Here is a 26730-nt window from a genome sequence, read left to right as displayed (position 1 = left end):
CTGGAAATGCATGTTTCTGTAGGCCAAGGTAAGAGCCATTATCACTATACAAGTATCGAGATATCTATCCTTCACCATCTTTGCTCAGAAACTATCAGCAGTCCCAAATTAACACAGAAGATTTTCCTTCACTTTGAAACTAAAAATTTACAATCAACTCATAGAAACCCACAATTATTGTATACAATTAGGATTGGATACATACAGATGAATTATTAAATGTGATGTTAGAGAAAGACCTCAAGAAACAGAAGTAAACAAAATCACATTGTAGCTCCTGAGGCCTACATTGTTTATTTTCCTTTCCTGTTTCCCTCTCTTGAAGAACCAGGAATTTAAGCTGCATGTTTTCGGCACATTGCAATTAAGAGTTTGGCCATTTTGCAGACAATCCACACAAAAGAATTCACGCCAAGGCGTTGTGTTAGCTGGCACACAATGCAAGAATCCACCTTGGATCAAATTTACTAATGCTCTCCAAAATTTCCAGCGCATTTGTAGAGCTTCTTTCCTCTTAAACAAGCTGCCGTCCAACCCTTTCTTGAAACACAGCTTCATTCTCATCCTCTGGGATTCTAATAGTTTCTCTGGATCATAAAAAAACTCTTCATAATTTGCTTTACTGTCCTCCGCTAGCACTCGTCAGTTTCTTTTTGTTACACTCTTCTCCAGTACAGAAAAAAGAAGTCTTCAATAATTTGAACAGTGCAATCTTGTACCCACGAAATATCAATAGACCAAAAGGTAAGACATAAATCATTGCCGCCAACCACACAATAACGTATCTTAAGATGAACCATTCAGTCTTGTAATTTACTTGTTGATTCAATGTTTAACCTTTAAAACCTGGCATTTATTTACAAACCACATAGGTCCAGAATGCTCTAGTGATATAACACTGCTAGTAAATCACATAGGTTCTTAATTCTTCAGGGTAGAAATATGACTATCCAAGAGGTGCAGGAAAGCGAAGACATAATTATAATGCACTAATTACACATGTATCTTCACTTCTCATACAGTGTTGGGGCTGAGATAGTTTCAGCCCTAGCAATATTGCCCCTAAGGCCTCAGAGAACCTATAGAGCCAGGTGGTTCACACACAGAACTTTTCCACAGTGTCCAGCCACCACCAGTGTCAGTTACGCAAGCCAAAGTATGACTCAAATTCCCACATGTTACAGATATTGTCCTATTGCTATAGGTCCTTTGAACATGTTATCCTTCATCTTACAGCCCATTTTCTTTTTATGATTAATCAATATAGCTGTCTTCCTTTCGCCACAGCACTTGATTTCTTCAAAAACCACAAACATCATGCAAATAATACTTAAAAAAAGATTCCAGACACTGAAAGAATAGCGTGTCCACTGCCCTGGTTTAATAGAGCAAAGGGTCAACATTTACCTCCAAGCATAAGGAATACAGACTCATTTACGTCAGTAAATATTGAGCACTGCCCTATACTAGCAATGCATTTGGCCCAATTTCTCTTCTAGGCATCAAATATAAACACAATCAGTCAAGCATATGGACATTCGAATCAAATTGTTTATTTCTTCTGAACCAAGAGCAAATGAGTATCTGCCAGGATACTCCTAGAGGTCCACGTGTGCTAGCTATGACACCATGACCATGAATATAATGCAAGATTTGATGCACTAGCAGAACCAGAATAGCTCAGGTATTCTCTCATCCAGAATACAATCAGTTCCCGGGTGCTAGGTTTGTTGGCTTAATATAATATAAATGAATATACTGTCCCCAGACACCCACAACTAACCAAAAAATCATTGAAACCAATCACCATGGTTCACATCAAATGTTTCCCTATTGATCATGAGGCCTAACTTTGTATCATCTGCATTAGCATGAGAATTTCACACTGATTATCTCATGGATGTAATCAGAAGGGGTAGCCGTGTTAGTCTGGATCTGTAAAAAGCAGCAAAGAAATCCTGTGGCAACCTTATAAACTAACACAAAGACGTTTTGGGTCTATAAGGTAGCCACAAGAAAGGAAGAGATTCTTAAGCTGCTGATAATTCCTTATGTATCCATGCAAAATTTTGAGCAACCTTATGAGGACGGATACAAATGAATTCATAAGCCACTTATCAAAGATCTTGTGATAAAATGTAGTCATATCTCTATGACAACTACACCTCTACCCCAATATAACACTGCGTCCTCGGGAGGCCAAAAATCTTACTGTGTTTGGTGAACCACGTTGTATTGTAACCTTGGCTTTGAATCCCCTGGAGAACTGCTTTTACCACTTCCATAAACATCCGAATTCCATGTTATTCAGCCGTTGGTGTTTTTATATAGGGTAAGGTGTAATACAGTAACAATTATGATGGACAAACCAGAGACAGGATTGTTTTGGGTGAAATAGAAGATAATGGTTGTAGGGGAAAAAACCTTGGTTGAATGAAATCATGAGCTAGATTGGCAGTTTCAACTAGATGGAAGGATAAACAAAAATAGATCTGGACTAGGGTTTTTGACTTCTCAAGGGCTACTTTAAAAGAGTTAAGGGAATTAGTTAGGGAAGTGGATTCCCGGGATTGAGAAGACTGGATCTAAATGCGGAGGAGGCCTGGAATTACTTTAAGTCGCAGCTGCAGAAACTAATCCAAGAAGCCTGCCATGCACCAAGAAAGGGGAATAAAACCATAAGGCAGGAGTGTAGACCAAAGCTGGATGAGCAGCATCTCAGATGAGAGTGATTATTTGGACGAAAAGCTAGAAAGCCAACTACACAAAATGGAGTGGAGAAAGATGGGCTTAGCAAGAGAAGCTAACTCTTGAGTGAGGTCAGAACATGTAAGATATAAGTTGAGGAAGGCTAAAGCCATGTAGGTTAGTTGGACCCTTGCAAAGGGAAAATAAAATCTAATCGTAAAAGTTTTAGCCACATAAAATAAGAAAGAAAACAAAGAAAGTAAGAGTGGGACGCTAAAGCACTGAGGATGGAATGGAGGTTAAGGATAACCTAGGCATGGACCAATATAAATAAGTACTTTGCCTCAGTCCCTTTAATAGGCTATCGAGAAGCTTAGGGATGATGAAGATGATAAATGGGAATGAGGATCATGGAGTGGATATTACCAATCTAGGTGGGACAGCCAAACTTGAACAGCTGAGTGGGAACAAAATCGGCAAGGGCCCCGGACATAATCTCACAATCCAAGAATATTAATAGGAACTGCGCATGAAATTTGCAACCCGTTAGCAAGAATTTTTAATGAACGGAAACTCAGGGTTTACTGATACTGGAAGAAATTGCTAACCAAGTAGCCTTCACTATATTTAAGAAAGGGAAAAAAAGATGAATACGAGTAACTAATAAAGCACTGTTAGTATCTACAATCTGTAGTATGTAGGTCTTGTGAAGAAATTAATTTGAAGAGAACAAGTAGTTAGCGAGTACAGTTGAGGTCAATGGTAAACCCATGGGACAAATTACAAACATGGGTTTTGGTAGCTAAAGGCACAATCGTGCCAAACCAACACTGATCTCCTTCTGAGAGAAGGGGTGACACGATTATCTCGACAAAGGAATGCAGTAGATCTAATTCCTACCTCGATTTCAGTAAGGCATTTGGAATACAGTCCTCCACATGGGAATTGTTAGTTAAATTGGAAAAGAGGGATGAAATACTGAAAATTGAAAAGGTTGATAAGGAACTTGGTTAAAAGGGGAAGACTCCAACGGGTAGTACTGATGGGAACTGTCAGGCTGGAGGGAGGTTACTAGTGAGTTCCTCAAGGATTGGTTTTGGACCAATCTATTTAACCTCTTTTGTTACTGATCTTGGCACAAAGAGCAGGAATGTGCTAATAAAGTTTGCGGATGAGCAGAAGCTGGGGTATTGCTAATACAAGAAGAGAACCAGGGATACATACAAGAGGCCCATGATCTGGAATGACTTGTAAAACTGGAGATAAAATAGTAATACGGGATAATTATAAATAGTGAAAGTGCAAGTCAATGACACTTAGAGGATTAATAATAAGAATTTAGATATACATATTGGGAACACATTGGGTAGGGTTCTGTGGCCTGCTTTGTGCAGGAGGTCAGACTAGATGATCATATTGGTCCCTTCTGACCTATGAGTCTATGATTAGTATTCATAGGCCAGTTCAGATATGCATCCAAAACTTTGTTCAGTTTTGTACTGCTTAAACATATGAATCTAGTACATAAGAACATAAGAAAGGTCATACTGGATCAGAACAAAGGTCCATTTAGCTTTGTATCCTGTCTTCCAATAGAGGCCAATGCCAGGTGCTTCAGAGGGAATGAACAGAACAAGTAATCATCAAATACTGGCAAAAAGTGCTGACTGAGTCCTTTAGACTGAAGTCGTCCACGTATCCACAGAAAAAGTGCAGCATGGGTGAAGGATGTCCACTTTGACCCACCGACATGTCTCAACCTTGACCTGCAGGGAATACCTCACATCAGGTGAAATCTTGGCATCAACGGCCATTTCACTCCTTGGCATACCTACGGAGACTACCATCCATGTTGTTTTTTATTCTGGGAATGGGGAGAATTGTTCCTTGGTAAATGGAAAGAAACCACTCAAGTTACACAGGCAGCTGAAAAGCTGTTTGATGATAACTTTCAATAACAGCCTGAGTCATAACTTATCTTTAAAGACTGGCCATTCAGAGACTGAAGCAGCACAGCTGTTAATTTCATTTTTCCTTCCTCAAGCTCAATCCCATATTCAGTCCACTCTTCCTCTGCCCTGGGGATGGAGTCCTAGTCTATTCCCATTCTGGAAGATGTCAAGTGGTGCTCTTTTCTTCTTCCTGCCATGTTCTCTCTCAACCGGGATTGTGTGTGTACCCATGCCAGAATTTCAATGTAATACTATATTTCTCACACTAGTGTTCACTCTTCATCTCTGTGTTCATAAGTAACAAGTGAGTGCATAATCAGTTATGTCACATCTCAAGTATGGAAGGGGAAAAATGCTTTCTAATGCCCCTTAACACTAACAGAAGGTATTTGTTGGAAGCCACGGGCACTTGATAGGATTCAATAGCAAGAGAAGGTGCAGTTGACTCTGGCATTGTACTTTTGTTAATAAATATTCACTGCAGTCAACAGAGATTAATGCCTTCAAATTCAGGTAGCAGAACAATAAATCAATCAGCTGCAAAAACTGCATGAATGAAAAAAGGACGAAGAAGAAAGGCATTAAAGGCTACTTTAGCATTTACAATAAAAAGGAACTAGAGTCTGGGCAAAGAATTATCAAAGCACCTTTCCACAGAAAAATCGTGTTTATTACAGTGTCAAACTCTGTTAAGCTGGAAAAGGGAGTTATAGCTATAAACAGATTTAAAACTTCAGATTTCACACACCTTTCATTGTACACTAAAGATTAAAGTGGCCATGAAACAAAACAAGAAACGAAGGAAAAATAAATATTGCTAGATCTCCCCATCAGCCCCCCATTTTAGGGCTACCAATGATATAATACAAGTCTGTATTGTTTTGTGAACATTTCTGTGATGATATCTTTACTATTAAGCCATTTTTCTCAAAATCGATGATGTTAATTTAAGCCTAGGCCTAAGAGGGCCCACTAGGTACTGACTCTGAGCACAAAGCTCGGCCTTATGGAAGCAATTAATGTAGTTTAGAACTGAAAGAACACTTGGGAGAGAAAAAACCTTAAAGGGAAGAGTCCAATGAAATTCAGGGCTTATAAAACTGTATAGATCAGAGAAGCACATTCTGGGTTTCTTTCCTAGCACAATACAAATTAAACAGCAAAATTACACCTTCTGCCAATCAAAGCCATAAACCCATTTTTTCCAAGGTCTTTTGAGATATAAACATGCTCTTTTTTTCTCTTTTTTACATTTCCCTTTGCAGATTTTTCTGAATTGGCATGTTCTTCCATTTACTCCTAAAAGTACAATATGAAAATAGCTCCTTGATGAGGCCTAGGAAATCTTTATACACTTCTACCCTGATATAATGCGGTCCTCGGGAGCCAAAAATTCCTACCGCGTTATAGGTGAAACCCCATTATATCGGGGTAGCAGCAGCAGGCTCCAGCATGATTTATATGGCCCAGGACTCCCCACAGGAGCCAGAGCCCCAGGCCCTTTAAATTGCTGCCTGAGCTCCGCTGTCAAGCCCCAGGGGTAGCAGCGGCAGGGCTCCAGCAGTGATTTAAAGGGCCCGGGGCTCCCCACAGCAGCCAGAGCCCCGGCACCTTTAAAGTGTTGCCCGAGCCCTGCTGCTGGAGACCCGGGGTTACTGTGCTATATGCGAACCTGTGTTATATCAGGCTGCGTTATATTGGGGTACAGGTGTATCATTTTAGGTAACTGTAGTTCACAATGTAATGTTTTATTCATGTTCGATTAAACTTGACAAGCAGCTCCTTTAAGGCAAAGGTTGTTGTGGTTTGTCCAATTACCCAATGGTCTAGTGGATAACTCAGTGCCTTGTGAAAGACTCACTTCAGGGGTGATTTTAAGCATCTTTTTCTTTTGGATCATAGCCTCAAACACCTTGCAGAGAATTACTTCTCCTGAGGGCATGCAAGAGAGGTTCAAGAGTGCAGTTGAGCAAAATATTTTGGACACAACTTTTTTTTTGATGAAAAATGCATATTTGGGTAAATTGGAATATTTGCAAATCTATGTTGAATTTGCCTAATGCTTCAGCTGACAAAAAAACCCTGAAAAAGTCAAAACAATGTTTCATTGTGAAATGACTCTTCATTTAGAATTTTTGTTACATTTTATTTTTTAAAAGGTTAAGAAAAACCCAGAAACAAAAATTAAACTTTTGCTTAACCCAAAATTAAATTTTTTCATCTTTTTGTTTTGCCAAAAATTTTTTTTTTGTTTCCAGTTGATCCAATGCCAATTCTGGCTATGTCTACACTGCAGCTAGGAAAGCATTTCCCAGAGCAGGGTCACAGACACACACTAGCTAGTGCACTAGAAATAGCAGTGTGACCACAGTGACATAGGCAAAGGCACAGGCTACCCATCCAAGTACAATCACACCTGACCCCTGGGTATGTACTCAGGTGGTTAGTCCAAGCCACCTCAGCCACTCTTCTATTTTTAGCACACTAGCTCAAGCAGAGGTAGCACATATCTGGCCACCCATACGGGGAAGCACATTTCTAGCTGCAGTGTAGACATACTCTGAGAATAATGAGAACTTGCCACTACTACTAGCCAGTTCAGAAGCAGCACTGCAGCATCTGTCTTTCAAGCTCTCTTTCCACTTTTATGGCTCAGTGACACCTCTCTACTTTTGTTTTTCGGGGAAAAGCATTTAATTATATCCCAAGCAGAGCTTCCTGCAACCAGGAATGGAGAAGAGCAGAACTAATGTAAATGGTGGATTCTTGGTAACTTGAAGTCTTTAAATCTTGATCTGAGGACTTCAATAACTCAGCGAGAGGTTATGAGTCTATTACAGGAGTGGGTGGGTGAGGTTCCGTGGCCTGTGATGTGCAGGAGCTCAGACTCCATGATAACAATGGTCCCTTCTGGCCTTAAAGTCTGAGTGTCTATGAGCACAAGACTCATGCAGACCATTAGGGACCTTGCATAGGTGATGGGCAGTATAGAAAACTCCAAGATAAGTTGCTAGAAATAAAACTATGAAGCATCTGAACAGTGATGAGGTTCATCTATCACTAAGTAAGTGTTGAGCACTGGTCAAAATTAAAATGTCAACAGTTTCACAGCACAGTATCTACTGAAATAACTATATACTAATTTATGGTATGTCAACTTGATAATTGTGACCACTGCACATTTTGTTCATATTTGAATGACTTTTTTCAAGACTGTTTGGTTTTCCACAACCTGAAAACAAGATTTAGTTATTGAAAATACTAAAAAACGTGTCTCATAATATCTGCTATTAAATGTCAGGTGCCTCTTTTGAAGAATTTTGGGCCCAATTCGGCTCTAGTTACATTTGTAAATCCAAATGATGACAATAAAAGTCGCACTTACATAACTGAGCAGAACTGGGAACATGGCACTAAAAAGTACTGTGAAAGCATCTGTTGTACAGCCACACTGAGTGCATTAGCATTTGGCTTTTCACATAAGCCTTTAAAAATCTGGGGGCCAAATTCTGCTAACAGTTTAACCAGGACAAATCCAGAGTAACTATTTATTTCAGTGGAATTACTCTGGATTTATCTTGGCATCAATGAGAGCAATATTTCAACCTATGCTTGTACTGTATTTTTTCTCATCCAAATTTTACTATAAACTACATTACAACACACATTCATTCTTTCACGGAAGCAGAACACCAAAGAAAGATTTAGATTTCCTTTTAGAAATGTCTACAAATACAACCATAAAATGCAATTGTAAAAGAGGTGGCAGGTTATATTATATAAATCATGACTGGTTAGAAGGGCAATAGCAGTAAAATATTAATATGAAGCCATAGCTGTGTAAAATATTGCCCAAGGGACAGAAGAGTTTCTGAGATTGTAATATAATCTCCATACCCGAGGAGTGAAGGAATTATTTCACAGTCTAGGTACCTTTTTAATCCTTAGGGTATGCTAAAGCTTGGGAAAATAAAACACAAAAATGTTGGAGTGAAATTTTGCACCACTGAAATTGCTTTTAAAATTTTCCTGTGGGACCTTATGTTTCCTCCTTTTCCATGCTACCTTACACATCCTGTAGGTCCTCAAATAGTTTCTCTGTCCACCAATGTTGTTGCAACCTCAGACATTATGTAAACAAATCATAAGATCTTTTTAAAACAAGTACATTATGCCTGGTCATCAACTGTGGGTAATAAGAACCGTAGAATTTTACATAATCTAAATCCATCTGAGGCAAATTACAGTCCAGCAGAACACTACAAGATACCTAAACATCCCATCTGAGTCATGACAAGATAGACAAAGTCGAATTCATGGGGTTCTAATTCTGGCTCTGACATGGATCTGTCAACCCTTGCTCACACAAGTAAGTCAGCTGAAGTCAATGAGACTACACCTATAAGTAAAGCCTACTTGTGTGAGTGATGGTTGAAGGATTGGTCCATTAAGTCTCTGCATCAGTTTCCCCATCTGCAATAGGAGATAATAAAGACATACTTTATAGAAGTATTTTGAGAATTAGTTAATATTTATAATGTGCTTTGAAGATGAAACACCTTATAAATGCTACACATTATTGTACATCAGTTATACATATCTACACATATTTAACCTAATGTATATATAAACATGAGGTGACTAAAGAGATTTTTTGTAACCTCTGAGGCTTGCAACATTTTTTAAAAAAGAAGCAATTTAAAACAACATAAACTTTATTAAAAACAAAACTAAACATTTTCCTAAGGCTAATATTTTTGTCTGCAAAACTCAGACCATCTTCAGGGGAAATTACACACATATGTATGTATATATATAAATGAATATTTATTCTTTTGGCAAATGATCACTAGCAGACATACCGTACAATGAAATTGTATTATATTTCTTTGAAAATATGTGATTCTTTTAAATGTTCCCCAGCAGCTCATGATGCTTAACATTCCTTATGAATGCCAGCATTTGAGATTATCCAAGAGCCTCTGTTATATAGCATATTATATAGCAGGGCATCCAAAGTGTGTTCCAGGGGCAGAATGTGGCCCATTGGAGTTCTGAATTATGGTCTGCTATACACAGTGGTGACCTGTAGAGATTACAGGATGCAGCATGCCATGCTCCATCTTGATGCAAACAGGCAAATTACTGAAAATACAGAGGACATTTTGACCTGTCCTTATGAATGGAATTACAGCATTTTCTACTACACTGAGTTCTTTTTGCATCATGTTATCCTCATGTAAATGTGACCCATAAGCATATAAGCAGAATAATGCATCATCAGAGCGATGCATGCCAGCACCTCATCAAATGCACATGCACATAATATATTAAATTCCTGCTAAAATCTGAAAGAGAGGGTATGATACACTAATATTTTGGTATTATAACAATACTGTTAGATCTTATATGTTTTGGGGCCTGTTCCTGCAAATGCTTATGCATGTAAGTTTACTCATGTGCACAAGTCACTGTAAAGTGAGCCCTTCCTTAAAATTTAGGGTAAACCAGGACCCACTGAAGTCATTGGCAAAACTCTCACTGACTTCAATGAAATCCGGATTTTTCCTGTGGTATGCATTACTAATCTAGCCCTTACACACACAAGTAATCTTTACACTTGCAAGTAGTCCTGCTGAACTCAACTGCACTACTCAGATTCATAGAGTTTAAGGTCATAAGGATCATTAGATCATCTAGCTTGACTTCCTGCATATCACGGACCCTTAAAGTTCACCCAGTTCTCCCTGTATTGACCACAGTTAACTTGTGTTTGGCTAAAGTACATCTTTCAGAAAGGCATCCAGTCTTGATCTGAAGACATCAAGAGATGGATAATCCACCACTCTCCCTTGGCAGTTTGTTCCAAAGGTTAATCACCCTCACTGTTAAAAACGTGTCCCTTATTTCCAATTTGAATTTGTCTGGCTTCAGCTTTTGGCCACTGATTCTTGTTAAGCTCTTCTCTGTTAAATTAAAGAAGCCTTTAGTATCTGGTATTTTCTCTCCATTAAGTTACTTAACCACTGTAATCAAGTCATCTTTCAATCCTCTTTTCAATAAACTAAACAGATCGCACTCTTAAATCTCTCACTGTAAGGCATTTTCTCCACTCCTCTAAGCATTTTTGTGGCTTTCTTACACCAGAACTGTATTCAATATTTCAATATCAGTTTCACCAATTACACAGAGGTAAGATCACCTCTCTGCACCTACTCACTACTCCCTTGTTTATAAGTCCAAGGATTGCATCAGTCCTTTCTGCCACAGCATCGCACTGAGAGCTCATGTTCAGTTGCTCGTCCATGATGACACCTAAATCCTTTTCAAAGTCCTGCTCTCTGATACAGTCCCCCATTCTGTGAGTCTAGCCAGCTTTCCTTGTTCCTAGATGTATAACTTTGCACTTGGCTATACTAAAACACGTTTCGTTTGACTAGATCCATCATATGACTGTCCTGTCCTCATTGTTGTTTACCATTTTGCCAATCTGTCCCATATGCAAATTTTATCAGCAGTAATTTTAAATTTATTTTCAGCTCACTCATGAAAATACTAAATAGTGTTGGACCTACTACCCTAGTAAAAACACACCGTTTGATGATGATTCCCCATTGGTAAGGTCCTTCGTTTTCAGTTTTTACTGATTTTTACTGAAAATTTCCCAGGTTTACAAAAACTATTAATTTTTTTACTGATTTTTGCCCAAATTCTGGACCACCCAAGTACATGAAAATACCACTATGCTAAAAAATATCCAATAGATTACATTAGGTAGATGAGTTTATGTTAATAATAAACTAGTTAAATGTAAATGCTAGGCTCTCGAAGTAAGGAAATGTAGTGGAAGATACATGCACACACATACATATTTATGTATGTACTGTGAACGTACAGTTCATGAAATAAACCACAGCATTCAACTGCTTTTACTTCAGTATTCTCCAAACTGTGGGGCGTGGAGGAACATCTGGGGGGCGCGGTGGAGCCGAGACCAGCCCCCTTGAGGGTTGGGGAAGGAGTGCCACCCAGCCCAGCTCTGTCTCCAGCTCCGCTCTGGCCCTGCTGCCAGCCCCAGCCCCAAGCTGCAGACCTGCCCCTCTTCTAAATAGATTATGCTGATGCATTTACCTTTATCAACCAAATGTGCAATCTCCATCAAAGAATTAAATTAAGGCTTGTTTTACAAGACCTATTTTTCACAAAAACACGTGGACTAGCATTAATTATATTCCTATTATTTAATTCTTTATTAATTGGTAAATGGTGAATTCTCTGTAACTCGAAGTCTTTAAACCATGGTTTGAGGACTCCCGTAACTCAGCCAGAGGTTATGACCCTGTTACCGGGTGGGGTAGATGAGGTTCTCTGGCCTCCAATGTGCAGGAGGTCAACCTAGATCAGGGGTCGGCAACCTTTCAGAAGTGGTGTGTCGAGTCTTCATTTATTCACTCTAATTTAAGGTTTCGTGCGCCAGTAATACATTTTAATGTTTTTAGACAGTCTCTTTCTATAAATCTATAATATATAAGAAAACTATTGTTGTATGTAAAGTAAATAAGATTTTTTAAATGTTTAAGAAACTTCATTTAAAATTAAATTAAAATGCAGAGCTCCCAGACTGGTGGGCAGGACCTGGGCAGTGTGAGTGCCACTAAAAATCAGCTTGCATGCTGCCTTTGGCACACGTGCCATAGGTTGCCTACCCCTGGCCTAGATGATCACAATGATCCCTTCTGACCTTAAAGTCTGGGAGTCTAATTAAATCCCATATCAGCTTTTCTATTATTTTGCCAGGGATTAATGTCAGGCTAATCAGCCTATAAATTACCTGGTCAACCCATCTGTCCTTTTAACATTGGTACAACATTAGCACCTCACATGAATGACTGCTTTATTCTCACAAAAGATACAGGATCAGGCCCTAAATAATAGAGGTCAGTTCAGATATTTTAAAGCTGCCAACAGCTTGATAAAGAACATTTCTCAAATTTCTTGATTTTTATTTTGTTTTGTTTAGCTGCAGTGAAACTATAGAAATCTGCAACAGATCGAGCTAGAATTTGGAACTGAAAGAGAGCATGGGGATTATTAAAAATGCTAGGGTAGTAGGCATTTAATATGGAACACAAAACATATGAAGTAAGATAGTAAAATACCACGTTATATACTTGAATATGGTACAGTATTTTGCTCTCACATAATTCCTAATAAAACACAGAGGACGCTACTACATTTTCACAGCTTTTAGAACTATACCAGTAAAATGTAACTTTAATCTGACTAAGAACTAGGGAATGTTATGGGAATAGAAGAGATGTTTCATAGTTTAATTGTTTTTTGACAAGCTATTAGTAGATCTCAAATAGGAACCTCAGTATTATGCTTGTAATTGGCCTCTTGTGCTCATGTGTTCTTTGTTGAGTAATACTACACAGAATTAAGGAATGCAAGTCATTTTTGCTCTTCTTGCCGTGAGAAGATCTAAGCCCTAAAAATACCGTAGTGATGAGTGTGAAATCAATTCCCAGTTAAAAAGATAGAATGTGCATGGTATGTTTCCACTTAACACTAACGTTAAGTGTGTGAGATGAGGGAAACAGATCCATCCTGGTTTTGTCTTAAAAGAGGTATTGGTGGGTTTCAGAAACTATGGGCCTATCAAAAGAAACTAGAGATAACACCCTTCAGATTGAAGTAGATGGTTAATTTGTTCTCCCTACAGCCTCTCCATCATGCCCCCCTTAGGAATTATTTGATTAAATTGTACCTAGGTCTTCCAGAGCCTAATTCTGCAACTGCTGAGCAATGCCTTCAAGGTGCTGAGTGCCCTCCATTCCCATGAATTTAATTGGTAGATGAGGGTACTCAGCGAGCTGCAGAAGGTGCTCAGTACCCTTCAAGATTGAGCCCCACCTATTCAGAGAATCTATCCCTCCAATTTGTCTTCATCTGGGAGGGTCCTTCACCAGTAGACGAGGAAGAAAAAACTCCATAGCTGTGGATCAGCACCCTTGGCACTTGTCAGCCTGCACAGAGTCCTGTTTCTAAACGATGCTGACTCCGATGGTTTTCTTTCATTTTGATTGCTACATTGGTTTATATTCTTATACATTTCTGGAGTGGAAAAAAAATCTGAAACCTGCTTTAAAATATTATTGGGATTCACAGATTTGCTGAGACATCTTTCTGAACCAGAAAAATAAATCTGTACAACATCAGTAACTGGATCTGCTGGCAAGCACTTAAATATTCTGCTCTCTGAACACAAGATTTCCAAAGCTGATTACCCAAACTGCAACCCTAAGTAGGAAACTGAATAAGCAAAATGCATTTTCTGCACAAAGTAGGTAAATGCAATTGAAAATATATTTTGTATGAGAGCCTCATCCCCGCGCCAGTTCCTTTATACGGGCAAAAAGGCAGAATGCAGTTAAGGGAGGATTCATCTGGCACAAATTCTGCAGAAGAAAGCCATAAAGTTGCCCTGCAAGGACCACCTCACAAGACCTAGCAAAGGCAGTGGGAGGGGGTGTACTTGAGGCAGGGCTGGGAAGGGTATGTTACGGGTGAAGGCCCATCATGTAGTGCTGTGGAGCTTTTGCTCAGTGCTTTTACCCACAGAGCAACCCTCAGGAGGCTGCCCTAAATACCAGGTACCTTTCCAGCTCCTGAGCAGCCAAGGATCACGAGGGCACGAGTTCCACGTTGTGTTTCTAGCATAGAAGCTCACCCTTTGTGTTTACATTATTTGCTCATTTACTCACCTGAGTGGGCAATTAACATTAGGCATTCACAAATACTTGTATGCACACGTGTGTATATTTACCTGGTGCAACTGAAGCACTCATGGTTTAATATGTGCCCCTTACTGTCAAACATTTTTATCGAAAAGCTGTTTTACTACTTTGCTTTATTATATGTACACCTGAAAAATATCAACACATTTTCTAAACTATTATTAAGTTAATTACTTCTGTGAAAGTAGATTTCCTACACCTTATTGTGGCTGTGTTCACATGTGGGGTTTTTTTTTGAAACATCAGATATCAACAAAAAGTCTTGAGCCCAATTCTCCAGCTCTCTCTGGTGAAAATCAGGAGCAACTCCACTGAAGTCAACAGAGTTACACTGGAGCCAGGAAAGAATCAGGTCTGTTGCCTTTTACGAGGCAACTACTGTAAAGAAATTTATAGACCATGGATATGGCATTTGTTTCATTAGTTACACAACTTAATACTGGCTGAGTGTTTCCTGCAAAGATCGCATTAAATTTCAGTACCGTACAAAGATTACATTACGGCTGTAAAAGGGAAGGAAGGTTACCAAACAGAGATGTAATAGCAGAGAAGTAATAAAGTGTCCAGTATACTCTCTGAAGCTCTACCAGTCAGATACTTAAGTGACTTTGTTCAGACAAGCTTATTTATGAGCTGCACTTAGTTAAGGCTAAATCCTGATTCCACAGAAGTTAATGGCAAAACTCCCATTAACTTCAATGGCAGTAAGTTTTGGCCCTTGCTGCCAAAACGCAGACATAACAAATAGAATTTTGCACACTCTCTCTAATACTCTGTCCAATTACATCCATCACCCATATGTGGTTGCTAGAAGTGAGCTGTAATGATGTTTTTTTGAAAAGCCCAGTAATAACAACAAAATAAAATAGTTTAAGAGCCCAAATTATCAGAGTCTGGGCCCAACTTTCTTCTCATTTACACGGGTGTAACTCTATTGACTTGATATTCTGAATATAAATGATTGCAACCAAGAGGAGAATCGTTGTCTTTACGTACAGACAAAACTACAAATGCTATAAATACCTTTCTAAAGAACATTATTTAATTCTGGTTCAATGTCTCTTCTTCCTTATTATAAAAGTCTGATAAATTTTTAATTCCCATAAAAAGAAAATAATTTCCCCCTTAACTTCTAGAACCTGTCAAGATATGATTTCAGGGTTCTATGTCTTCCATTCAACAGATGTAGACATCACTAATATCTAATATAGGACAGGGGATATGCAGTAGCTCTCTGCACTGTTAATGTGTTAGCGAAGTCATCTACTTGTAGGAGAAACAAAAGACTGACCCAGTGTCTTCAAAAGTAAAAAGCTTTTTGGCTTCATTTTAAATGACAGATTACAGTAATGAGGACGTACAGTGGGCCTTATACTGAAGTCCTGACTTTGTTGTTATTCAAACTTCAGTTTTTACTTAAAAAATGCAGTTTTACACAAAGACATGAGTGAACGTACAAACTTTGTAGTAGCAGTTTCATAGCCCATATTTATGCTTGGAAGAATTAGATTTACATAAATTTTCAATGGATAATATGGATATTGATTTTTGATTTTTTCCCCCTATTTTTATCAATTTACATTTTCACAGTTGTGAGAAATTACACAGGAATAAAACAATGGGGAAAAGAGTTACACAGTTATTTAATGACAGAAAAGCTGAGACTCGAAAAGTTAACGTCTGATAGCCATTGAAACACAAATTGTCAGTATCACATGTCAAAATATACAACTAAATATTCTTAAAGCAAACTCTAGTAAGTTCTCAGGCAGAACTGTACATTTCAATGATCATTGATGGAAAAATTTTTTAGTTGGTTTGTGTATAGAAGGCGAAACTGACATTTCCTGACATTTGCTGATAAAAATCAAATCCTTTCAAGCACACCTATATTGAAATTATGGCTCTATTTATATCATTTAAACTAATGACCTCAACTATACCAATTTCACTCCATACTTAACACAACCCACTGTGCCTAGAAATCACAGATTTATGAGACTGTACAAGCAGCAAAGAGTCCTGTGGCACCTTATAGACTAACAGACGTTTTGGAGCATGAGCTTTCGTGGGTGAATACCTACTTCGTCGGATGCAGCAACTGTATATGACTTTTTGTAACATTGATCAAATTTCTAAAGTTTGAGGCTTAAGTTTGACCTGCATGCACTGTGCATCACACATGACGCAAATCTGCACCAGCAAATGGCATTTTCACATAATAAATGGGCATAGCTCATTTTATTGTTCAGCAGGGGGAGGGACCACTTGATGAAGTGAAGTAGCAGCAGCCACTAAGAGGAGAACAGCTGCCAGATCTTTCTGCAGAGTGTAACAGGTGGTGGGCCAGATGACAGCCATCTCCTGTGAGTTTGGGGCTTCTCTCACTCATTATGACAAGACACTGGATGATCAGAGGTGGGTGCTAGCTGACAAGAATTTCTAGCTGATGGACAGCTAGAAGACAATATCCTTCAGCGAGCATTGGCTCCATTGGCAGGAAGGAAGTAAATGGAGTATTGCTTCTTCTGCACCAGCAGTCATGGGCTCCTTCTCTGGACCTGGTTTTGATCCTGCACACTGAGCTTTTCTTTCCCTCTCCGCCATCCTCTACACTCCATGGTAATGTTTCAAGCACCCACGTGGAGAAACTGTTGAAGAGTTTAAACCTCAATTTGGAGCAGCTTGAGAAAGGGAAGCCATTTTGAAGGAATAATGGATATTGCTGTTAGGCTTTGTTGTGTTGGTGTTGTAGCAGATAACAGCCTGTTTTCCAACTCTTTAGTGTACCCACAACACTATTTATTCTTATGACCTGCACACCATAACTATAGCTTTAACCAGGGGCGGCTCTAGGGATTTTGCCGCCCTAAGCACGGCAGGCAAGCTGCCTTTGGCGGTTTGCCTGTGGAGGGTCCGTTGGTCCTCTTTAACAAAGCTACCTACACCTAGCAGCCTGGTGTAAACCAGCCTCCCCAAAACTAACGTATATATATATTTATTGACGACAGTACCTCAAAAGGCTGAATGTGGATGGCTATCCAAACTCCTTGCACTTATAGAGAAACTCAGCAGGCCTTGCAGCCCACTGTCCCCACACAATTGCCTTCCAACTCTACTCGGTGATTACTTCTTAAGCAAAAGGACCTGTTGCCTGCTACCCTCCTCTAGTTTCTTTGGAGGATGCACTACTCTCTCTTCCAGTGTCTTTGCGGGGCCACCAGTCATAGCCAGTACTCCCCTAGAATCCTGGAAGTTCTCTAAGGGATGATAACCTGCTTTCCCACACACACTGCAGTACAAGACATCACAGAGCTACTCTCTGTGTGCTGTTGACAATTTTTTTCCTGCCTCTCACAGAAAAAAAGTACGATATGAAGGCACTGATCTTAGAAAACATATCAAAGTGTTTTTTTGCCAAACCCGCCGACTACATACAGTAGCTTCAGCCAATCAGGAAACCAAAGCCAATATTATGGGGCTTTTGGGATCAAATATAACTGAGTATTGTTGCTTGAAGTTAAGGAAGCTCGAAGTTAAAAAAAAAAATTCAAACATTTGTCACAAAAAGTGTTGCAGTTCCCTTATAACGTGTAAGCAGAGTCAGGATGAGCTCTACCCTGACATCTGGTGGTGAATTATGGGGAGTGTGGAAAGGAATTTTAGATATTTGCATTGGCACACCCATCCCACCTAGCATAGCCCATGGCAGCCTGGGATGGTTATTTTGACAGCTCTGGGATCCCCAATTTCTTTGTTATTGGGGCAGGAGGAATAAAGTGTTGGTCACCCTGATTATGGAATGAGGAACTATGAACTGCTTTATGACCAGAGATGTCTCAATATCAATTAAGTAGAACTTGCTAGACAAGGGACATGGGTGCCAAAACCCATTGAATTGAGAGAGGTGGGGACTGTTGTGTGTACAGCCTGATGAATGGGCCCCTTTTGAGGGCGCTGGAACACCAATTGCACATCCTCCCTCTCTCCACTGATTGAAGAGTAGAGCTAATTTTGATTCCATTAGGAGTCCATTAAAGGCTGCTGAGCTGAATTCATGGTTGGCCAATGGTGCACCAGCTGGCGGGCTCCCCTACTACAAGCTGAAATCACTAAAAAGCTAAGCTTACTAAGCTGAGATCACTGAGTGCTGTGTTAACTAGTGGGGAAGCCTGGAAGATCTATTGCTAAGCGGCTGCAGAGCGGAGCCAGTTGCAGCATTGTTGCAGCAGCCCATGAACAGTAAGCGGAGTGGAGCGTTTGTGGGGACGGCTGGAGTGGCTCACGGTTGGCTGGAGCTGACCGGCAGCAGGGGTGGTGAAGGCTGCAGCAGAACTCCACGGAGAGGCAGAGCAGATTGGCCCTAGCCCACATAAGGTCCCTTTAACACCCTGTGTTGTCCTCCCACCATTTACCTAAAAACCAGGCTGGAGGGGTTAAAACTCTGCAGATAACTTTTGAACTCCGGGTGGCAATAGACCAGAGACTTTTGGTGTTGGAACTTTGGGTTGATGGACTAAAACCGCTAAAGCGGAAAGACATGCCAAATGTACTTGAAGGTGGGTTTTTTTGCTTGATGGTTTGTGTATAATCCTGTTTGTGGTGTTTCTCCAACGTGATGCCGCATTGCTTCCCTCCTTTATTAAAAGGATTTTGCTACACTCAGACTCCATGCTTGCGAGTGGGGAAGTATTGCCTCCTAGAGGCGCCTGGGGGGGCGGTGGTATGTAATTGTCCCAGGTCACCGGGTGGGAGCTCGAGCCGGTTTTGCGTTGTGTTATTGAAACGGAACCCCTGGATACTGAACCCGGCCCTTGTTGCTGCCAACTCAGAGGGGCCGAAGGGTTACACATGTACATAACTTTAAATTGGGAAGTATCAAATGGATGTAAAATTCTTTCACAGACATGTCACAAATATGAAAATAGACAATATCTGACCAAAACAAATATTCATTATTAATATTTTGCCAGGTTCTAATAAGGATTTGGAGGGCCAGTGAAGAGAGGAGAGGAGTCTCTGTAAAGCTGTGATGTCCCATATAAAGTTCAGATGGCAAGTTGTTAGTCTCTTGGCTTGGTCTCTTAAGTAGTTATGCTGGAACACTGGAAGAAGTATACTGCACCAGGGAAAGGCCAGGCACAGGGTACTTCCATGTGAGGCTGGGTGAAACAAAGCCACAATTAAGCACTTTGACCCTATTTTTATTTATTGGTGGTGGGTATTATTTTTATTTATTTATTATTTGTAGTACCCAGGAGCCACAGTCTTGGATCTGGACTCCTCTGTGACAGGCGCTGTATGAATACTCAACTAAAAGAGCTCACAGTGGGATTTCCTAAGCAAGTTTGGTCTCTTCTTTGATTATTGTAGTATGTTCATTGTTTTCTAACATTTATGTTCCTTCTGTTACTAGAAAAAAATAACTCTTTTTCTCATTAATGTAACCCATCTTCTTTCATTGCCAGGGTATTATATTCTGTAGGCTTAACTATAACCTACAGGTAATATTCTGTTCTTTGATAAATGTATGTATTTCCATTGTATTCAATAGGAGTTGCATGGTCATGCCTGAGGGGAGAATTTGGCCTTATGGATTCCCGGTGGAAATGAACCCCTTTGGTGAGTGTTAATCACTGGATTTCATATCCTCAATAAGATACATCTGATGTTCTTTGGGATCATTTTAGCATCAGCCTTTCAACTTTAAAAAGCCAAAGCACTGATTCCTGTATTGCGACTATTCCTCAGAGTAATTTTGTTAATAGCAGGGTATTCAAAACTGTTTTCTATTTAAATGAAAAAAGTAACCATAAATAGGCGCTGTACTATTTAAAGGCTATGACAAAAAATCTGTAGTTCTGCTTTGGGTTCAATATTGTCAGCAGCAGAATAGGAACAGGAGCTTTTATAGAAAATGTTCATGGTTTGTAAGACAGAGATCATTTTTACTGAGCTGAAATAGGAAAAACATAAAATTAAATGAACCTTTTATATTGTATTCTTATGAAAAAGACCCCATTGATATTGAATCAATAAAAATTTAAATACAACTGTTTTCCTGTTGTTGTGGATTTATTTATGTGCAGTATTTATGTATGTGTTGCATGGATATAGTAAATACTTCATACACATCAAGGCTGACCCAAGAATAGGTGTTAATGTAGGACACAGTACTGTAATGTAGCTCTGCTCTTAGCGCAAACAAATAGATCTAGAACACAGGAAACTTTCTAAGTGTTCCCTTTGTCAGCACAGGAAACTTATTCTTTGGAGCCAGGAAGCCATTTAGTTTAGCCAAGCTGCTTAACTTTTTGCACTCCAAATTCCTCATAAGCATAGTTAAGACTGGGAAAATTACATAGTACCAAATGCTGACCAAAAATGTTTAATCAAAACTGGGGAGGGGCAGTTTGCTAAAAGTGTCTGCTTTCTGTTAAAAACATTAATGTTCCATAAAAAAGAAAACCCTAAATATTAGAAAACCGTAAAGTTTTCAGGCAAAAAAAAAATCAAAATATTTCATGGTGCATTACAACCATGCAAATGGAAAGAACCTTAATTTTATATTAACTAAAATCCACTTTAGTTTTGCCTAGTTCTCCTTCTCTTTTGCTCTTCCATTTTTCTGAATATAACTCAATTTATATATAATTTATGTATAATTTCTGTTATGTCTAATACTTCTCCTCTTTTATTGTCTGTGTCTGACTGAGAACTCAGGATGAATTTCCTTTTCACTTAATTCCCATTTCTTTAATTACCCCTCACATGACATGTAGTTGTGCTATTCTTAACCAAAGCAGAACTAATTCAGGGATTGTATACTATTAATCAAAGTAGCAAGTAGTGCAATAGCTGAAATAACTGAAGCCTGCCCAGATTACAACAGCATTATTAGTATGTGATTAATAAGCAGTTAATGTGAACCAGCTCCTGCTACACATGAGTTATTTCATCTTGCTTTAAAGTTATGTGGCAAAGTTTCAATCCATAGTTAAGTGATCTGCTTTATTTGGTAATACATTGTTAAACCCACCATCTGGTCAAACAGCTGATGGAATTAAAACAACCATATGGGGGCCCCAGGTTTTTCTCTTGGGAAATATTTGGTCTACTGTGTTGTGTAATGATTACCAGCTTCTAGCTTTTTTTAAATGCCAGTCCCAAAAAATAAAAAGAAATTGAAGATAATCAGAGTTCTGTTGACACCACAGTTAGGCATAATCTAGTGTAAAAGAACAAGATGACACTTACTTGAGGACCAGGTTGACCCTGCAAAATGAAAAAAGAGAGAGAGAGAGAGGGAGAGAGGGTGAGTTACAAAAAGATCATTAACCTGAACAGAACCTGACAAAGTTTTCTAATAAGAAGGTGATGAATATTCCAGCAAGAAGCAACCTCAATAAAATTAGATTATGGAGTCTCATCATTATGTTCAATTAGAACTAAAATTAGTGGCTTTTTGTCATAATTAACTGATCCATGGGAAATTATGACAATAATACACCTTCATTTAAGAAACTTCATAGTTCTACTGTTCAGATTAGTGAGATACAGAAATGATGGAAGGACTTAAATTAACTATACAGGAGTGAGGGAAATGATACAGATATTGGATTTATTTAGGTAAAAACTCTGGGCTTTATTTATTTATTTTAAGCAGTTAAACTACAGTATCAGGCTTTATTTACCACACTGGTGCAGGGAGGTGTAAACTGCTCTCTATTTGGAACTGGAAAAGGTTCAGAAAAGGGCAACAAAAATGATTAGGGGTATGGACAGCTTCCGTGTGAGGAAAGGTTAATAAGACTGGGACTTTTCAGCTTGGAAAAGAGACAGCTAAGGGAAGATATGATTGAAGTCAATAAAATCATGACTGGTGTAGAGAAAGTAGATATGGAAGTGTTGTTTACTACTTCTCATAACACAAGAAGTAGGGGGTCACCAAATGAAATTAATAGGCAGCATGTTTAAAATAAATAAAAGGAAGTATTTCTTCACACAATGCACAGTCAGCCCATAGAACTCCTTGCCGGATGATGTTGTAAAGGCCAAGATCATAACAGGATTCAAAACAGAACTAGATAAATTCATGGAGGATAGGTCAATCAACAGCTATTAGCTAGGATGCGCAGGAATGATGTCCCTAGCCCTCTGTTTGCCAGAAACCGGGAATGAGCAACAAGGGATGGCTCACTTGATGATTAACTGTTCTGTTCATTCCCTCTGGGGCACTTGGTACTGGCCATTGTCAGAAGACAGGATACTGACTAGAGGGACCTTTGGTCTGACCCAGTAGGGCCATTCTTATGGTCTTATGTACTGCGCTAATGATGGCTGCCATGTCAGGGAACACACTTATCAGGGAGGTTACATGGTCTTTCCACCCCTGCCACTGGGAACATAGGTTTAAACTGAGGCTACAGAATCCTGCCAGCAGAGGTGGCTTGAGGATAGAGATGCACTGAATCAGTGTCTCTCTCTTTCATACCCTCCATGGCAAGCAATCCACTCCCTCCTTGGCTTCTGTGGGGCAGTGCTGGTCTGGCCAGCGGAGGGTCCCATGGCAAACCAAGGAGCTTTAGGAATCTTGTGCTGCTGCAATCACTTTCTGTATGGACTTTCTACCAGAGGGGCCCCTGCATCTTGGATTCCTCTGGAAAAAGTTAGCAAATTCCATGAGTAAATGTGAAGAGGAAATGTACTAGGGTACAATATAGTAAGTGTGATTGTGAACTACAACCTCACGGAGGATCAAATCACATTGGAAGACAGAGGAACTTTTACAAGGAGGCAAATGTTTGAGCTTTTAGAACTAGCTAAGATTTTTGGCTTTTCTAGTAACTCAATAATATTTTAGTTTAATGAGAAAAACCTTTCCTTTTGTTAAATGTAACTGTGCCTAAAGACATTTTAAAAAGAAATAAAAAATGTCTTCACTTTAGTTTCAGGATACTAAAATTCCTAAAATGGGTCAAAAGGTTTATATGGCCTCTAACCATCTCGATCTGTTCTCAACTATTTTTTCCCCAGAACTTTAAAGAGCATAATCGAGATGTTTTCTACCCAAGGACTATTACCTACAAACAAAAGTTTCTGAACAATGTCACTTTTTGCTTACAGTTTATCAGGTTTTATTACCCTAAATAGAGAAGAAAATGTCCCCTTGAGAGAGAGAGAGAGAGAGAGAGAGAGAGAGATGTCATTTTGCAATAAGAAGTCTATGATCACTACATAGTAAATAGTACTAGAACATTACAGAGCTATCACAGTCCTAGCATAGCAGAATTCTGGCTATCAGACGTGCACTGAGAGAGAACTGCAAACTCCCACCACTTAGCATGTGGTTGGCATTTTGTATTCCTCCCTTCGGAGGAGCGAGTTTCAGTACCAGATGCTTTTAAAGATTTTAAAGCTTAATTTTTTAAGCCAAAACAATATTTGAAAGTTGTTAAATGGTTCTAATGTAAAAGGAAGCTTTAAAATGTCTCAGCTCTGGGGCTGACACCTCAGACTAGGTTAATCCAAGGCAATGAAAAGAATTACCCAAGTCCCACAGGATTTCCCAAAAGCCTATACTTTGTCTCACCTGGCTGCAACAATTTTAAAGTCAGTGACACTTTACATGTACATGCTGGTCCCAATCCTGAAATCAATGAGAATTTTGCCTAGTAATGATTGCAGGACTGGGCTCACTATAGATAAACCAAATTTAAAACAATGCAAACACATATATATACCCACAGACTCACAAACACATGTAAAACCATAATATATTCTGAAATATCTATGAAAGACTACTAAAATAATCTCAAAATTTTGACTTCAGCTGACCTAAAATGTAAAGGAAGCCCAGGCAGAGCTTCACAGTCCGTTGTACACGTGTATGTGTACCTAACACTTGCATATACATGTCCATACAAATGTGCACATCTAACTTGAAAATTTGGCCCAAATATCAGCAATATACAGATATTCACTTAAATTCAGAAATATTGAAACCAACATTCAAACAATAGTAGGGTTTTAATTTAAAAAATAAATTGCTTAAACAAAAAATAGTTTTGAAAGCTGCCACTCCTTTCTTATCGCCATACCTTGTGCCTACATGCTACAGAGTGTTGCAGAATGGAGGGTGTTGTACAGCACACAGCTGAGTGAATTAAAGACTGGAGATGAAATTGTGGTCCCACTGACATCAATAAGCATTCTACCCGTGATGTCAACAGGGCCAGGATTTTCCTCTTTAACTCTGGTTTTCTTTTATCATGTATACATTGTAGCATTAAGCCTCGGCTATGTACTGGGGCCACAGGGCTGCTTTTGCACCCTGCAGAGAGAGTCAAGTGCAACTGTGCCTCATGGAGGCACAGGCCCAGCTTCACAAAAGGACTTAGATGTTGCCATGCTCAGCATCGCAGTGTTTAACTTTTAGGCACCTAAAAAAAACAAACACCACAGGAACAACACTGTGATCCACAAAACCTGGGTTAGATACTTAGGTTCCCTACATAATGAATGGGGGAAGATAGCTGCCTCAATCTGACCCACAAAAGCCAGCATAGTAGGTGGGGAGCTCCGCATCTCTCTCAGAATAGGTGCCTATCTCTGCTTAGTGATTCATAAGAGAGAACCCCTGTCCTGGAACCACACAGCTTAGATAATAAATACTTTCTTGTGGGAATGCATTAGATTTGTGCCTTGCTCCACACAAAATGGCAGCAGCAGGTAAGGGTGCCCACTTTATAATTTTTAACCCAGCAGTTAGAGCACTCACCTGGGATGCAGGAGACCCAGGTTTAATTCTCCCATCTCTGCCAAAAGAGGAAAAGGGATTTGAACAGAGGTCTCCCATCTCTCAAGTGAGGGCTTTAGCAACTGAGCATGGGATATTCTGATGTGGGGATCCCTCAATCTCTTCTGTTGAAACTGTGGTACTATGGATAAATAATTAAAGAGTGATTGGAGCAGGGGGACTGGACCCAGGGTCTAACCTCCGGTGACTACCCCAACCTCAAGGCTACTAATTCTCTCTCTCACTCTTTCTGGTCCAATGACTATTTAAGTCTTTGCTCACAGTGGAATAGCTATTGGGCCAGAAAGAGAGCAAGAGAATGATTCTGTAGCTTAGTGCTTAAGGCACCCGCCAGAGACGTCGGAGACCCAGGGGTCAATTCCACAGTGGAACAACTTCAACAGGAGAGACTGAGGGAGTTCCCTATCAGAATATCCCATAGCTGAGTAGGTGGGGCACTCTTCTCAGTGGTGTGGGGATCTCCTCTTCAATTCCTTTCTCCCTCTCCAACAGAGGGAGAATTAAACCTGGGTCTCCCACGTGCCAGGTGAGTGCTCTAACTACTGAGCTCAAAGTCACCACCTCCTCAGTTGTGAATGGGATCTAATCTGGTAGGCAGTCTCTGAGAACACCTACCCAATCGGGCCCCACAAGCAAACACCTATCTTTGACGGTTCGTGAATTGTTGTGGGGCTTAGGTGAGAGATAGTTGTATGGACACCTAGAGGGAGGCAAGAGTGCATATGCTCAAACGCAGAAACTTAGTTGCCTAGGGAACTTTTACCCTGAAAATTTCACTGCCAAGTGAGTGCAGGCGCCGACAGGGTTCAGCAGAAGTTTTCTGGATTGCAGTGGAGCCTAAAACTGGAACTTAGGCACCTAAATCCGATTTAGGCACTTAAGTACCTTTGTGGATTGGGACCATAGTGCTTTGTGGAAATCCTCCTGAGCATAATGGCTGCATCACCCTTAATAAGGCTGATTTATACTGGCTGTCTCATTCTTAACACCAGAATTATCCAGCATGGAACGTATATATGGGTAACCAATATAAAAGCATCCTTAAGACAGGAAAAGATCTCCAAGTCTGCTCTAATCTAAATGCAGAATCTCCTTTCAAACATAAACATATAATATAGAGCCTTGTATCAACCAGGCTAATTATTTCAGGCTATTAGCCCTTCTTGATCAAAAAATATTTCTGTATACCCTCCATAGATCAGATATTTTATTTACACTACCCAACAATTGTAGTTATAGAATTGTTTTTGTTGCTTCTCTTCATTTGTCTCCTAATGTGTTTGTTGTTTTGTATGTAAAAAAACCAATGTTATACAAAAGAGATGGTGTAGCAAATCCTTTACTTTGGTGCTGGCCAGGTGCAAATGGAAGGATGGCACCATGAGTCTGACCACTACCTTTCCACTAGCTGCTATTCTTATTGGCCTGAAGCACAAGAAGTCAAAGGTAGAGGGCATAAAGAAGTTCATTA

The 26730-nt window shown here is 39.6% G+C and overlaps 1 protein-coding gene across 1 annotated transcript in view; it reads right to left on the bottom strand.

Moving 5' to 3' along the window:
• COL25A1 (collagen type XXV alpha 1 chain) overlaps positions 1–21713 on the bottom strand; it is a 192591-nt gene extending 170878 nt beyond the window's left edge. The window contains exon 1 of the mRNA XM_075066209.1: positions 21698–21713. The gene's annotated coding sequence lies outside the window, so the exon portion shown is untranslated. The remainder of the gene's footprint in view (positions 1–21697) is intronic.
• Between the last annotated feature and the right edge of the window lie 5017 nt (positions 21714–26730).

The sequence above is a fragment of the Chelonoidis abingdonii genome, chromosome 5 (genome assembly GCF_003597395.2).
Source record: "Chelonoidis abingdonii isolate Lonesome George chromosome 5, CheloAbing_2.0, whole genome shotgun sequence".
Taxonomy (NCBI): Eukaryota; Metazoa; Chordata; order Testudines; family Testudinidae; genus Chelonoidis; species Chelonoidis abingdonii.
The sequence above is the reverse complement of the archived record's forward strand: the minus strand, read 5'-3'. Positions and strand labels throughout refer to the sequence as shown.